The following is a 15,542-nucleotide window of genomic DNA, read 5'->3' on the forward strand; positions in this document are numbered from 1 at the left end:
ACAAGCCCACACTCCACCCCACCCGTGATCGTTTCCCTGACGCTTTCCGCCACCATGGACATCTCCTGCTAGGAGTTATCTTTAATTATTAAGACCAGGCTCCAGGCATGGCTCTCCTCTTTTGGAAGCCATCTGACCATCTACTCTGCCTGCTTGTTTGCTCATGGGGGCCTCAGTGTGTTCTTCTAAAATCAATTTATGGAAGTTCTTGCTATAGCTGCCCATGTATTTGCCTAGTCTGTGTGCCTTTTTATCTGAGTTACCTTTTTTTTTTTTTTTGTAACATGCCAAAGTTTAAAATACTTCTATGGTTGTCAGTTAACCTTTCCTTTTCGACTGCTTGTATTGCTTCTAAGATGGAAAATTACTTCCTTCCAGAGATTTGATAAATAATTTCATGTTCCCAAGATTTTTAAGCCCTTTAGTTCATCTAGAAAGTTCTTGGTATACAATGTGAGGAGAAGATCTAGATTGTTTGTTCTTTGATACCAACTGATAACTGATTTCCCCAGACTACATACAGAGTAAATTATTTCATTTCCCAGTAATTTCTGATTCCACCTTTATAGTATATTAAACTCACGTCCACCAGGACCATCTTTTTCCAGAGAGCCTATTTGGTTCCAAGCAACGATTATTTTGCCACTTGGTGTTCATTCTGTATGACTCTGTTAACTGCATTTGAAATTATTTAAAGAAAGAAATTACATATTATCCTCCCAGTTATTTATGCAACAAATATTTTTTAAATGTTGACTATGGCCAGGCACTTGCTGGGAGCAGAAAGTAGAGTGGAGAGAAGGCAGGCACAGTTCCTGCCGTTCCTGTACTCATAATCAAATAAGCAATTGATGATACAGTGCGGAGGGTGCTCAGCAGCTACCTGTCATCTTAGAGGTGATGGAGGGGAGGCTTAGAGACGACCCCGAGACTTCCTCCTGACAGCTGAGGGAGGAGCGGGCATGGCTGCAAAGAGGAGGAGGCTGGCAGGATCTGGGATGTGGCCGCATCTGGGCCAGGCAACTCCTACTAGAACCTCAATTAGCTCAAGGAAAAGAGGGAGGTGAAGACGAAGGTGATGACTCTAGCTAGCTGTCCTGAGCAGGAAACGGAAGCTCCTGCTCCATGACAGGGGTCATGACAACACTTCCATGTGATCCTCATTTCATTCTCAGGATCTCCCCTGAGGTGGCATTATCTACCCCACTCACAGGTGAGGAGACTGAGGCTTGGAGTACTTGCCCACTTGCTGGGGGCCCGAAGCACAACATGGTCAGGATGCAGGAAGACCCTGAAGCCCAAGCATATCCACCTTGCCCTGGTCTCTTCTCCTCCCTTGGGGAAAATTGGCCACCTTGGACCTATGTGCTTACTGGTCTCCTGTTGTGTGATCCTGGACCCGAGTCTTCCTAAGACTGCTGACTCACCAGCATCCCTGGACTGGGAGAGGCCTGGGTCAGACCTCGGACTCTCTGGGTCCAAACACAACATTGTCAAGTCATCAATTCTCCACCCAGACACCCAATAGCTCAAGAAGCTCATTGGTAATCACCTGGACCTGCTGGAAGTTGCAGATGTTTGCACTGAAGTTCAGTACAATGCCCACAAATGCAGGGCCACAGCCTCACTGGGCACCTTGTGGGACTTACTACCCCAAAGCTTCCCATTCCCACTATTCTGTTCCACGCAGACCAGGCCAAGGCCTGCCCATCTTTCTTCTCTCTGTACCCTCTGCTCTAGCCACTCATGCAGTTGCGTCTCCCCCTCTCCCCCACCCCCTGCAGCACCATCGTGGATATGACAACTATTCCTTACACCAGCACTGCTCAAGGTGTAGCCTGCGGACCAGCGCCAGGCCACAGGTCCTTCGTGACAGGCCCATGATGAGGTAAGTTCAGAAATGAAGAGTAAGCGCTTAGAAACTTTTATTGCCATTTGATAGAATATTTACACACTATTTGAATCTAATACTAAAAAGTTCGCTAAGTACAAAGCGGTATCCTGGATTGGATCCCGAAACAGAAAAAGAAAATTAGCAGAAAAGCTGCTGAAGTCGAAGAGAGTCCATAGTTTAGTTAAAAGTCTTGTACCCATGTCGACTTGTCAGTTTGGGCAAATCACCTGTTATCTAAGCTGTTAGCATTAGGGGAAACTGAGTGAAAGCTATACAGCAGCACTCTTTCTCTACAACTTTTCTGTAAATCTAAAATTATTCAAAAATAAAACATCTATTTTAAAAAACATTTTGTGTGTCTTCTTTTCAGTTCCATTTTTCTAGCAATGTAATTGTATTTTATGAAAGTGTCAGCCTGAAATGGATTCAGAGTGGAAATGTAAGAAACAAAGCTGGTCTCTCACCACAGACGGTTGGAGAAGGGCTGCTTTATGCACTCTGTATCCCCACCGCGCTCGTCACCATGATGGTTATGGATGCTAATCACCAATACCTGTTGATGGTGGCCAAACAAACAAGTGCAAGTTTTGGGACCCGTTACTGCATAAACATGGACAAACTCACAGCCCAGAGCCCTGCCATCACTCAGATCCAAGCACAATCCAGGGCTTGGTCATGTACCCAATACTGTCACAGCCCAGCTGTCACATCCCCAACACTTTCACAGCTCAGGGCCAAGCATGGGCTATGACAGGCCCCCGGGGAGTGGAGTAGATAAAGGCTGACAGGACAGGCCTTGAGTACTTCTGTACATGAAGGGGGACAGGGCCCTGGGATGTGCCTTTATTCAAGGGATGACAGAACCCTGCTCTGTGACTCTATCTGGGGTATGACAAGGCCCTGGAATGTGACCTGGTTCTGGAATACGACCAAGACCTGGGGTGTGAGGTATCGAGTTCTAAGCTGTGACAAATTCTGGCTATTGACAAGGCACAGACTCCAGTTTTGTCTGGATGCTGCAGGACGCGGAATGTTCTGGGAAACAGCAGTTCTAGTGTTCGAGGAGGATCCTGTTTGTCTTGGATCTGTGGACAGGGAAAGTTGAACCAGCCCAGGGGTGAAAGTGCATCTGGGTGTGTTAGGCAAGATTTGGAGTAGAGTTTGTTCTGAGCTCCACAGCTATTGATCAATCCTGTCCTGGCTCATGGGCTTGGAACAGACCCAGGACTCCTGACCCACAGCACCAAATTCTCTGCTCCCAGGAGATCTGCCCTGCATCACCCCAGGGAATTTGGTCGGAGTCCACCTAACACCCCTACTTTCCCCACCCTGCAGCTCCCACAGCTGGCAGAGGCTGCACCTGAGCCGGCCTCAGCTGAGCTGCTCCACTCCAAGGACCGCCTGCCAACAGCTGGTCCCAGAATCCAGGCTGTGTGCGCAGCCACAGTGCCATCTGCTGGCCGTTGAGAACCATGACAGATTGGAGGCACTGGGAAGCCTTCCCGTGTACTTCAGCTCAGGATTAATACAGTGGCCTTGACCAGGGACCCTCACTCAGATTTCAGTGATCCGAGGCCCCTGCTCCAGTCCTTTAGTGACCATGACCCCCAGGTCAGGTTCCTCAGGGATCAGGCCCTTCACTCAGCCTCCAATCCCACCACCCAGTGACCAGGGCCCCTCACTCAGGCTCCTCAGTGACCAGGGACCCGAGGTCATGCTCCCAGTGACCAGGTCTCTTTCTTAGGCCCCAGAATGACCAGAAACCTTCACTTGGACTTTAATGACCAGAACGCCTCACTCAAGCCCCACAGTAACTAGGGCCTGTCATTTGGTCACACTCAGGCCACTCAATGACTATAACCTACAGCTCATGACTCCTGGAGACCAGAGCCCTTCGATCAGGCTCCCGTGACCAGGATCTCTCAGTGACCCGGAGCCCCTCATACAGGACCCTCTGGGCCTCAGTAACTAGAGACCCTTACTCAGAGCCCAGTGGACATATAGAGCAAGGTTTTGAGGGACTTTTGGTCCCCCAAAAGCCAGGCAGGTCTCATCTATTCTCCTACCTACCTTCCCCCTTCCCTCTCCTCTGGAGAGGCTAAGGCTACCAAGGCTTTCCATCTTGTTTTGTCTCTGCTCCCGAGTTCCTGCTTCAGATGTGGCCACAGCTGTGCCTGGTCTCATGAGGAATGTGTGCTCTGCTGGGACGGTTAACCCTGTCCCGGGAACTCTGGCCTGAGACTAGATTCCATCAGAGGACAGGCCACTTGCCACCACCTGGAGCTCACATCTGATGGCCCCCCAATACCGCATCACACATGCCTGTGTCATCTCACCCCCTCTCCCTCCCAGACAAGTCCTCTGTCACGTCACAGTCCTGTCACACAGAGGCCAGTGCTCCTCAGACCCAGCATCCCGCCAGGCCTGACAGCCACGCCAGGCCCTAGTGCTGACTCTCCTGCTCTTCCTGTCTTCCAGACTCGTTCCCTCCTCAATCCGTATCCGGCTCTCAAGTTCATGTACATTGTCAAACAACCGTTAAGTGAGCTTCTACGTGAAATCACCTGAGTGGGCATTTGGGGGTTGGCATGCAGGGGACAGCGGCACAGAAGAGGCATTTGGGCTGAGATTTGAAGGACAAGTTGAGTTTGTCAGGTCAAAGGATAGGAAATTATTTGAAGAAAGAACCGCACCCATGTACAAATGCACGAGGGCTGGGGTGTTCAGAGAACCCCACAGCCTTGTGGCTGAGCACAAAGAGAAAAGTGGCCGAGGGAGTGGGGGAGAGAATCAGGCAGAGCAGGAATGGGAAAAGGGCCATGGGGCTGGTAGGCATTGTAGTGCCACACACGGTCCCCACCTTTGCAATAACATCCAGTCTGAGAGGCACACTGTCTGAAAGGCTTACATGGCTTCTTGGTATCTCAGCATCTCCTGGGCCTGCGTGACTGGCAAGATTTTCACAGTGGAATGTGGACAGAAACAGGCAATGCATTGGGATCACTGAGAGTATGGCCGGGTTTGGACAACCCGAAAGCAAATTCCAAGCCTTGATTCCATCACTCGTTGGCTGTGTGACTTTGGTCAAGTCTCTTAACCTCCCTAGGCCCGTTTCCTGAGAACTGGGAATAATGCTAGTACCTGTCTCAGGGTCGTGTTGTGACAATCTGACTAAATTGTCTGGTCCTTCCAGGCTTCCTTCCCACACTCTTGGCTGCTAAGATACTACAGCCCAGTTCCAGAATCTCATTTTGTAAACAACCCCCCCGACACACACACACACATACACGCTCCAGACTGTGTGGATTAAATCTCTGACTGCCGTGAATAAAAATTAGAACTTGGGGAAAAAAACATAAAACAAAACAATTAAAAATAAAATAAAATAAAATTAGAACTCAACAATTTTGCACCCAAAGAAATGTTGAGAGGGACAAATTAGATTTCAACAGAAAAGATAAGACAAATATGGCAAATTCTAGAAGGTCACATGCCCATCCACACTGTACAGCTACCCAGGCCTTGGAAAGCAGCCAGCTCAGGAGTAAGGCTCAGTGACTCTCAAGTATCTTCAAGAGGTTCATGGGTTAAAGTGCCAGCTTTAACCCAAGAAAGTTGAAGCAGAGAAGTTAAAGCAGGAAGGCTGCTTTGGCTGGAGTTCTGGAGCAGGTTAAAAGCAGAAGAAAGTTTACTATTGGCTACTGGTAACACCTCAGACAATGTCACAAGAGAGGAATAGAAAAAACATATTTTTTAAGAGAAATAAAAAAGAAGAAAACTGCTGCAAAAAAGTAATGTACTTTCTTCTTGACTTGGATTCAAGGAAGACAAGAGAGATAAGGAAAATACTGAGAAGTGTGGTTCTGAGCCAGGCAGACAAAAGACCCACTTATGGGATATGTCTGTGGGGGTCCAGAAAAAGTCACCCCAAGATGTGCCTCTGTGGTATGCAGATTGTTTTGAGTAAAGGCAACTTTAGCCACAGGCTCAGGAGAAACTTCTGCCCCACCCCACCCCCACCGCACGAGCACTTTATCTGCCTAAAGAATTTTAATTAGAGGCCTTGCCCAGAAGAGCTTATCAGAAATAACCTATGGGGCGGGGCAAACTTTTATTTACTAAACATATGCTCTTCTTATCAGCAAGTAATGATCCTTTGAAGCCCTCAGAGTTCATCACCTCATGGGTAGCTCAGGGTGTCTGATATACCTCAATCCCCTTTCTGCCTCTGAAGCTCTCCTGCATGTGGGGTCTCTGACTCTCTCATGTATGTGGGGGTTCCCATACATATGTATGCAGTAAATTTGGTTATTTTCTCTTGCTAATCTGTTTAACCTCTGTGATTATTAGACCAGCCAAAAGAACCTTGAGGGCAGAGGAAAGTTTGTTCCTCTTGCACATGTCCTTATACTTTTGGGTGCTAGAGACTGAAATTAGAAGCCTTGGTTAAGAAGGAATCACGCCCCCTGCCCCCCCCCGCCCCCCCGCCCTGGCCCGACCCCACCCAAGGCAAAATGCAGGTATATTCCAAGTTGTTTATGTCAGAGTTCAGGCGTCTGCAGGGAAATAGCATAAAGCCAGGAAGGCCACCCTAAAGCAGGACAAGAAGGGGGGCCAGGGGTCACAGTAGGATCTAGAATTTTGGGTGCTATTTGAAGCTGAGAGCAGAGTCACAACTTTGCTATCAGCCTGGATTGCTGTCCTCACACCTTGAACACCCGCCCCCCCTTACTGTTGTCAGGCTGGGTTAGTAGGTAGCTTGTAAAACCAGGGTCCTTCCCCCCTCAGGCAAAATCAGAAAATGGGTGCAGAGCTCATGTCCGCAGCACAGGACAGGAAGTCAAAGTTTTGAGGGGTCCGGAGAGTAGTTAGAGAAGGAACAGCAAAGGGGCTGAGAAGGAACAGACAAAATGGAAAGGAGGAAAGTGAGAACTGAGAAGCAGAAAGAAGAAAGCACGAAGACAGAGAGAGATCCAATGCACCCAATTCTGTTGGGAGATCCAGAGGAGGAAGACTGAAAGTATCCATGTGATCTGTTAATGTGCCTCAGCTGTTTTGGTGGATGGTGGGGTCAAGATGAGACTGGAGCGTTTTGAAGGACAAATAGGTGAGGAAGGGGAGACAGCTCTTTAGAGATGCTCCCTGTTTCAGTGACCAGAGAAATGGGGGTAGTTGGAGGAGACTGGATTAGGTCCAGAGAGGAATTGCATTTGTTTTGTCTTAGTTTGCTTTATTTTCATTTTAAAAGATGGAGTGTCAATTGGATTTTCAAGCTGAGCAGAAGAGGGTGAAGATGTCCCAGGAGAGCGTGGCTGAGACTGTCCCCCGCTAGCCTCTCTCCTACAGTCTGTGGTAGTTGAATCTCTGGATTTTAGCTGAGTAAACCGCCTCGTGGAACAAAAATTGCATTTCTCCATTTCCCTGGCAGCTCATTAAAATAATGCGACCAAGTTCTGGCCATGGAAAAAGAGGTAAAGATGTGTGTGGCGGCCGGGAAGTATCCTCAAAGGGGAGGGGCCTGCCCGGCTCCCGCCTGCTCCTTTCCGCTGGCTGGCTGCCGCGTGAGCCACAGGAGGAAGCCACTTTTTTTTTAATATCTTTATTGATCTCAGAGAGAGGAAGGGAGAGGGAGAGAGAGAGAGAAACATCAATGATGAGAGAGTCTTTGATCGGCTGCCTCCTGCACGCCCCCGACTGGGGATCGAGCCCGCAACCCGGGCATGCGCCCTGACCGGGAATCGAACCGCCATCTCCTGGATCCTAGGTCGACACTCAGCAGCTGAGCCACGGCCGGCCGGGCAGGAAGCCACATTTTGAGGGTGGTGGGCAAAATAAAAGGAGCCTGCGTCCCTGGTGATCATAGTGTTGTCTTCCGAGGCCTAGATGGGCTACGTCTCCATTGACCTGGTTTAAAGCTGCTGTTATTTTCAGTTTCCACTCACAGCAGAACTTAATATTAACTAAGAGAGGAGAATAAGTAACCCAGTGAGACTCCTGAGTGGAATGAGTGGGATGGGCTAGAGAGCAATATAAACCTGTTAGCCCTTGGTAGAAGGAGGAACGCTTCCTCTGTTCCGACTGGGCTCCACCACTGCTAACTGGGCTGTGTGATCTTGGAGAAAAGACTTAACCTCTCTGCACCTGAGTTTCATCATCTGTAAAATGGTGTAAGAGTAGATGTACATAGTACAGTGCTATGTAAGTGTCTGCTGTGGTGGTTAGGATGTAACAGGAAAGAAAAGGGAGAGGATGGCTACAGAAGCAAGTACAGTAGGCTCTTCATTTGTTATAACAAAGACAAGGATGTTTCTGTCTAGTGGATCCTAAATTATCTGTGAAATAGAAGGCAAAATTCTTAAATGAGACTGTGTGATGTGGGACAGAGGAACCAGAGATATGAGAAGATTTGCAAAGTTCTCGGATGGCTATTGCAGAAAAGATGGACCAAGCTGAAGACAGAAAAGCAGAAAAATTGCCAGGTGGCACTGAGGGCCCACATGAGGCTCACATAGGTCACCAGATCCTCATCTGCCTCTGGAAGCCATGGTTAAATGGCTCCCTGGAACTACCCAGAAGTTAGTTTTCTCCAATTTGATATGAAAAAACACTTTGGCAAGTGAAAAAAATGCATCATTTTTTATTTGCGTCTTTTGTGTCATTGCCTATAAATACTCATGTAATGGATTTACTGAATGAGCTGAACTCAGCGCTGTAGTGACAGGTCTCAGCTTTCTTTCTGAACCCAGCCTTCACACGTTCTGTGTTGAATGTCCCTTTCACACCACCCCTCCCATGACGTCTCAAGCAGGTCCCATAGATTCTGGTTATTTGTGGATGGAAAAAGTCTCACATTGGTAATTAAAACTAAACTCTTTTCTATGTGTTAAAATAATTCAGTCTTGCCTAAATCAAAGTAGAAAACATTTCCAATTCAAAATTTCCCCTACCCATCTTGCACTTACAGCTCAGGCCAGCTCTGTGGCTTTGGAACTTGTAATAATGAAAACAAATATGGACAGCTCTTTCATTTTCCATCTGCCTCCTTCACCCCCTGCAACTGGCTCCTCCAGTGTCCCCACTAGGTGTTTGAATGTGAATTTCTATGTGTAACACTAGCCTGTTGTAACTGAGCGCTTCACAGTCTCTGTATGGAGGTGTCAGAATTTGGCTCTCTCCTGGGGTCATTTGCGGATTTCAGAGGCCCAATAGGGGTCTCAACACTGAACAGTTTTTCTACCTGAGAGGTGAAGAAAGAAGTGGACAGAAAGAGGTATGTATCCTCCTGCTGATCTCTTGAGACCCCACCTCCTCAGTTCCTCTCCACCGACATATTCTATAGCCTCTTATTGTCAGTACTGAGCCCTCCCCCCCCCCCCCCCCCCCCCCGTGGACAAGGTTCCTCCATGTTCATCTCTCTTCTGCAGCATCACCTTGACTTTGTCACATCGAACCCTTAGCATGCAGGCCACCCCATTGCTGCCTTCTCTCCTTGCTCTAACATTGGGGGCTGCTCCAGCCCCCTCACTTGAAATTATACAGGTGGAAAAGAGGCAGCAGACTGTGACATGTCCAGTTCTTCCGAGGACTCTCTCATCACCCTTTACTCTGGTAACTGCGTTGGGATTGCATTGGGTATAAGTGTCTGCAACTCCCCAAGCCTTTCTCCACAAGAAAGAAACCAGATTCCCAATCACTGAGTGGTTTTCTTGGCACCATCCCCACCACCACACACACGTACACAGACACATGTGAACTTAGAAAACCACAACACTTGCCCCTGGTGCTTTAACTTTCACACACTTTTTAGACTTCATTTATATAGACTGAAGGTGGATGTTAGGGTGAGTCAAAGGATCTGTTCAGTCATATTTCTTTTTTTAACATATCTTTATTGATTTCAGAGAGAGGAAAGGAGAGGGAGAGAGAGATAGAAACATCAATGGTTAGAGAGTCACTGATAGAGCCCGCAACCAGGGCATGTGCCCTGACCGGGAATCGAACCCCGATCACCTGGATCCTAGGTCGACACTCAACCGTTGAGCCACGCCCTGCCGGGCATATTGTAGGTAATCCTTTGGGTATATGTATTATCTCTAAGATTAGAGCTTTTGTCAAAATATTGAGATATCAGAAGTCCCATTCACCACTGTTTCTCTCTCTTTCTCTTGTTATGGTAGAAACATTCTAAAAACATACAAAGAAAGAGCCATGATTCTCTCCAAAGAAAAGGGCTCAGGAGTTTGGGGTAGCAAGGAAGCATTCTCAAGGGGGAAAAAAAATTAACATGTGCCTATATTATTTTTTCAGTTTTAAGAAAACTGGGCTTTAAAACAATCGAAAGCTTTCCTATTCTCTCTTCCACCTCCAAGATGGCTTTGTTAGACTCGTGTAACAAACAAGTGTGGGAGGTATTACACACAGCAAAGCAATGCCTTTCCTAAAGCAACTTGTCAGACAAGTTGATTTCAAGCAAGAGTTAAAGTTCATTTCAAACTTCCCCTCAAGGGAGCTAAGCTTACAAGAAACCCAGTTGAAAAAAAAAATTTCTTTGAGGGAGGTAGGTTTTACTAGGAGAAAAAAAAAGGTATGTAGATACAATTGTTAAATGAGATACAAAAAAAATATGGCTGATCAAGGTCATTAGGCTCATCACTACAAGACCAATGGTCAGTGAGAGGGTTCAAGGCTAACTTTCCAAAAGGAGCTGCTATTCGGATCAAACAGCCAAGTCCTTTCCCCTGTGGTCCATGGGGTTGTTTATTATCAGTGCATATGAGTTCACCTTTTCCCAGGTTTGAGGGGGTTTTTCTTTCTGTTTCTAACAGCTGGATTCCCAGCCCTACTCGTCAATAACGTTGGCTGTTTCTCCTTATACTCTTCCCATTCCCCTCATCTCCACTGTCAAGTTCTCCTCTAGGCCCCTACCTCACCCCCACCCCTTTCTCCCGAGCAAACAGGCATTGGGCTTTTACTACGCCCGTGCAGGTCAGTAAAGATAAAATGCTGAAACAAAGTCGTCGAGTCGTCCCCTCCCCCCGCTCTTGGTCTAGTGGGGAAGACACTGGGTGATTGTCTTCTGCAGGGCGTGTTGTGGCGAGAGCCTGGGGGAGTCCCCTGCTCTGGTGTGGCTACGGTGCTACTTGAAGGGCAGGAAGTTAGGCAGATGGGGGAGGAGGCAGCCCAGGCCCTGGCCTCCGTGACCTCAATTCCTACCGAACAGAGATCATGGGGACTTTGAAATCATCTCATCTTCTGTCCTCTCCTCCTCCCCCTACACAAATCTGAAGCGTGGGCGAAAATGTGGTGCTATCATGTCATAAATTCCTAACTGGGCAGGTCACGTGGGTGGTCATGCCCCAGGCCTGTACCTTCTTTAGTGGAAGGTTGGTAAGCCAGCCCTGTGCATTATTCTTGAGCATCTAGGGTAACACACCTTTGAAATGCCAGAAGGAGTGCCCCTCCAAGGCAGAACTACCCTCAAGAGGGCAAATAATCTTAACTATCCTGTAATCTGATCCCTGCCTGGCTTTCTCCCACCTTCTTGTAATCTTCCTTACCTCCTTCTTACCCACACAGCAGTACACTTAGTTAATAAAATGATAAAATAAAATGATAAAATAAAATAATAAACTAAAATAATAATAAAGTAAAACAAAACATAATAAAATAAAATATAATAAAATAAATTTTATTTTATTTTTATTATTTTTTTTATATCTTTATTGATTTCAGAGAGAGGAAGGGAGAGGGAGAGAGGGAGACAGAAACATCAATGACGAGAGATTCATTGATCGAGCCCACAACCCAGGCATATGCCCTGACCGGGAATCGAACCCCGATTGCCTGGATCCCAGGTCAACACTCAACCTCTGAGCCATGCCCGGCCGGGCATAATAAAATAAATTTTAAAAATTAAAGAACAAACAACAACAAACAGTAGTACACTAGTTTCAACCTCAGGGGAAGCCGTATCCCTTTTCTTGGCCCAATCCAAAACTTACACATATGCTCCATCTGCTTATCTCCTAAACCAGAATCGCGGGTGTCTTTAATTCAAGTATTTACTTTTCTCACGTGGTTATTTATGGAGCTGAAGTGGCTACTTGGAAGGCATCAGAAGCCCTCTCCCCATAGTGTCGACATAAGAAACATTCAAACCTATTGAGAATTTTTGAGTTTATTTGAGCCAAATGGATGACATATGCCAGGAAGCAAGATCTCCAAAGCTTTGACGAATAACAGTTTGGCAGCTTTTGTTATGCATTTGAAATTAAGGAAGATTACACTGGTTTACTCTTCTTATCCCCCCAACACTTACTCCCTGATCAACAGGAATAAACACTTCCTCCTTGGAGCCCTCAGGACCAAGTTAGCACCACATCAAAAGCCCTTTATGGTAGGTGTGTGCCTTCATGCCTGTTTCTTCTCACAGGTCCAAGTGGGAGGGACAGAGGGCAGTGCTGGTGTCTCAAGGGGCTCTGTGGTTCATGGCCCCTAGCACACCACTTGGTGCAGAGCAGATTTCTAAAAATGTTTGTTGCCCTGGCCAGTTTGGATCAGTGGTTAGAGCATCAGCCCGAGGACTGAAGGGTCCCGGGTTCCATTCTGGCCAAGGGCACATACCCCGTTGGCAGGCTCGATCCCCGAGGGGCAAGTGCAGGAAGCAACCAGTTGATTGATGTTTCTCTCTCCCTTCCACTCTCTCTGAAAAGCAATAGAAAAAATATCCTCAGGTGAGGATTAAAATAAATAAAAAATAATAAAAGTGTTTGTCACAGGAATGCCTGGCTGACTGGCTGAATGAATGAATGAAGTTAATAATAAATGCATCCATTCTTTTGAAGATTAAGACTAAACTTTTTAATGTAATCCTGTTAACCTGGCCGTGACAGTCTCTCCAGTCTCAGCTCTCAGTACTCTTCAATTCCTGACTTCCCCTCGAGGCTACAGTCCTACTGTCTTCTCTCTCAGTTCCAGAATCTGCCCAGCCCTTCCTGCCCGAGCACTGCGCAAGCAGTTCCCTCTGCCAGGGGCATTGGTCTTTCTGCATTAGGCACTCCTCCGGACTCGGTGTAGACACAGATCACTACCCAGGACCCTGCATTAGGCCTTCAGTTCCAGGTGACCAGCCTCCCACAACTCCCCATGCTTCCCCCTGGAAGTTCTTATCAGACTGATTAGAATCACTCAATTACTAGTATAACAATATAGAGAAATTTATAAATTATATATGTATATATATATTTAACCCTCACCCAAGGATATTTTTTCCATTGCTTTTCAGAGAGCATGGAAGGGAGAGAGAGAGAGAAAGAAAGAAACACCGATGTGAGAGAAACACATCAATTGGTTGCCTCACACACACCCTGACCAGGGCCAGGGATGAGTCTGCAACCAAGGTACATGCCTTTCGCAGCAATCGAACTTGGGACCCTTCAGTCCATGGGTTGACCCTCTAACCACTGAGAGCTAAGTATATATATATACACTTAGATGCAGAATTTCTCCCTCTCCCTTCAGAAGAGAATTGGTTTTATTGAATGAATCCTTTGATGAGAAGTTTAGGGTGGGGAGGGTGAGGTCCTCTGAAGGCTGCATGAATAACAATAGATGACTACAGGGCTTTTATAGGAAGGCTGAATTCAGTGAGGTGTGAGAGTGTGTGTGTGTGTGTGTGTGTGTGTGTGTGTGTGTGTGTAGAGTGAATGAATGTATGATTGCCTGGCAATAAAAGGAACTAAGTGTCTGTCTGTTAAATAAATGTTCCCTACATCTTCCACCAAGGAGAAAAACAGGATTTTTCAAAGTTTTCTACATTCTTCCCTTTGGCCATCACCTCATTGCAGCCAGAGTCCCTCTACCCTGACAATGGACATTGTGAGTGGGGCAAGAGAAGCCAGTAAGAGCTGGGAGCTAGAACTCATTAAATTAATAATAGTCAATACATCTTCAAGATGCAACTTAAAGACAGGGCATTGAGTACTAAGACTTCCTCTGCAGTATATATTGCTCTAAGTACTCTTTTTGTGATTGAATCCTCATGTACATGTACTATTATTATCTCCATGTCACACAGGAAGAAACTGAATCCCAGAAAGTGACATGCTCTGTCCAGGGTCACACAGCTTGTGGCAGAGTCAGGATTCTAACCCAGGATCCCTAATCTAAAGCCCACTCTATTAGCCTCTGCCCCTGCCATTTAGGGTTCTGTATACATTGTGTTAGAATTGCCTGCCAGAAAATACTGCTTCTTCAGGGCCTGTGCCCTTAAATTCTTGAGATTCCTAGCCCCCTAGTACTCCTTTAAAAAATCCACAAGAGGGAGACCTTTCCCCATCAGTTCTCAGCTGCTGGCTGGAATTATGGATTTAATTTGCAGTTTCGTAGGTTGCTATAGATGACTTGCTTGATTTCGCAGCAGTAAAGTTACAAGGGGGACAAGACCAAAGTGGTGCCCCCGTAAAAGGGGCCACTGAACCATAGCATTTACCATGATCTGGGTAATGAGCACAGCCAGCGGGTGAGGATGAGTCATTGTTAAGCCAGTTCCACTTGGCTTCCTTGCAAAACAGATCAGCTGTTTCATCTGCGGTGTTCTGCTTGACATTTATAGGGGTTGCTCTATAGTCCAGGTAAACAAATCAGTAGTTTTAGTCCCAGACTAGTTAGAATAGGAATAGAATCGTCCCCTCATGCCTCTACCTACTTGAAGGTGGCAGGTTGGTTGTAGCAACTCCATTTTATTTCTTCACTCTGTTCCTCAACCTGTAGAAATTGCAGCACAGCTGCTGTTCCACACCACGGGTGACCACGCTGACGCTCAGGAGTCACGGTTCCCTGTCCTCTAACCTTTCACCCTCTCTCTTCCCAAAGCATGTGCTTCCATGAGCCAGGGCCAGTCTGGCAAATCCTACTTCTATAGCCAATCCTGGGGTGCTTTCTCCAACACCATCCAATTCTCTGAAACCAACTGGGTGTAGAACAATCCAGTTAAACTCTGACACTATCCACCTGGAAGTAGTGTAAGACCCCACAAATTAAAGGGCTGAGTCCCACAAGGCCCCCCTTTCCGAAGCCAATCACAAGCCTCAGGTTACAGCCTGTGCTTCTGACCGACCAGCCGTAAGTTCTGGTGGGATATTTTGCTGGAACAGAACTCAGAAAACACCCTACTCACATTTACCAGTTTATTATAAAGGCTACGACACAAGAATAACCAAATGGATTAGGGCAAGGTATAGAAGGGGGATGTCATGGACCCTCCAAGCTCTCTCCGGGTGTACCATTGTCCAGCATCCTGTTCGCCAGCCAGGAGCTCTCCAAGACTTTCGAGAGAGCTCAGTCTCCAGCCCTACTCCCCTCGGTGGAGTTGGGGGATGAGACTGAAATTTCTCACCCTCTAAAGACTTTTTCTTGCTAGTGACCTGCCCCATTCTCAGTCTGGAGACCCCACCCTAAGTCATCTAATTAGCATAATTCAGGCGTGGTTTTAAAGGGCTTGAATAAATAACAAAAGACACTTCTATCACTCAGGAAACTCAAAGGGGTTGGGAAGCTGTGTGCCAGGAACTGGGGACAAAGACCAAATATATTTCTAATTATACCACAGTTACTCTAAGACAATGCCCACAGAAATGAGGAAAGAGGT

The sequence above is a fragment of the Miniopterus natalensis genome, chromosome 11 (assembly GCF_054644295.1).
Source record: "Miniopterus natalensis isolate mMinNat1 chromosome 11, mMinNat1.hap1, whole genome shotgun sequence".
Lineage (NCBI taxonomy): Eukaryota > Metazoa > Chordata > Mammalia > Chiroptera > Miniopteridae > Miniopterus > Miniopterus natalensis.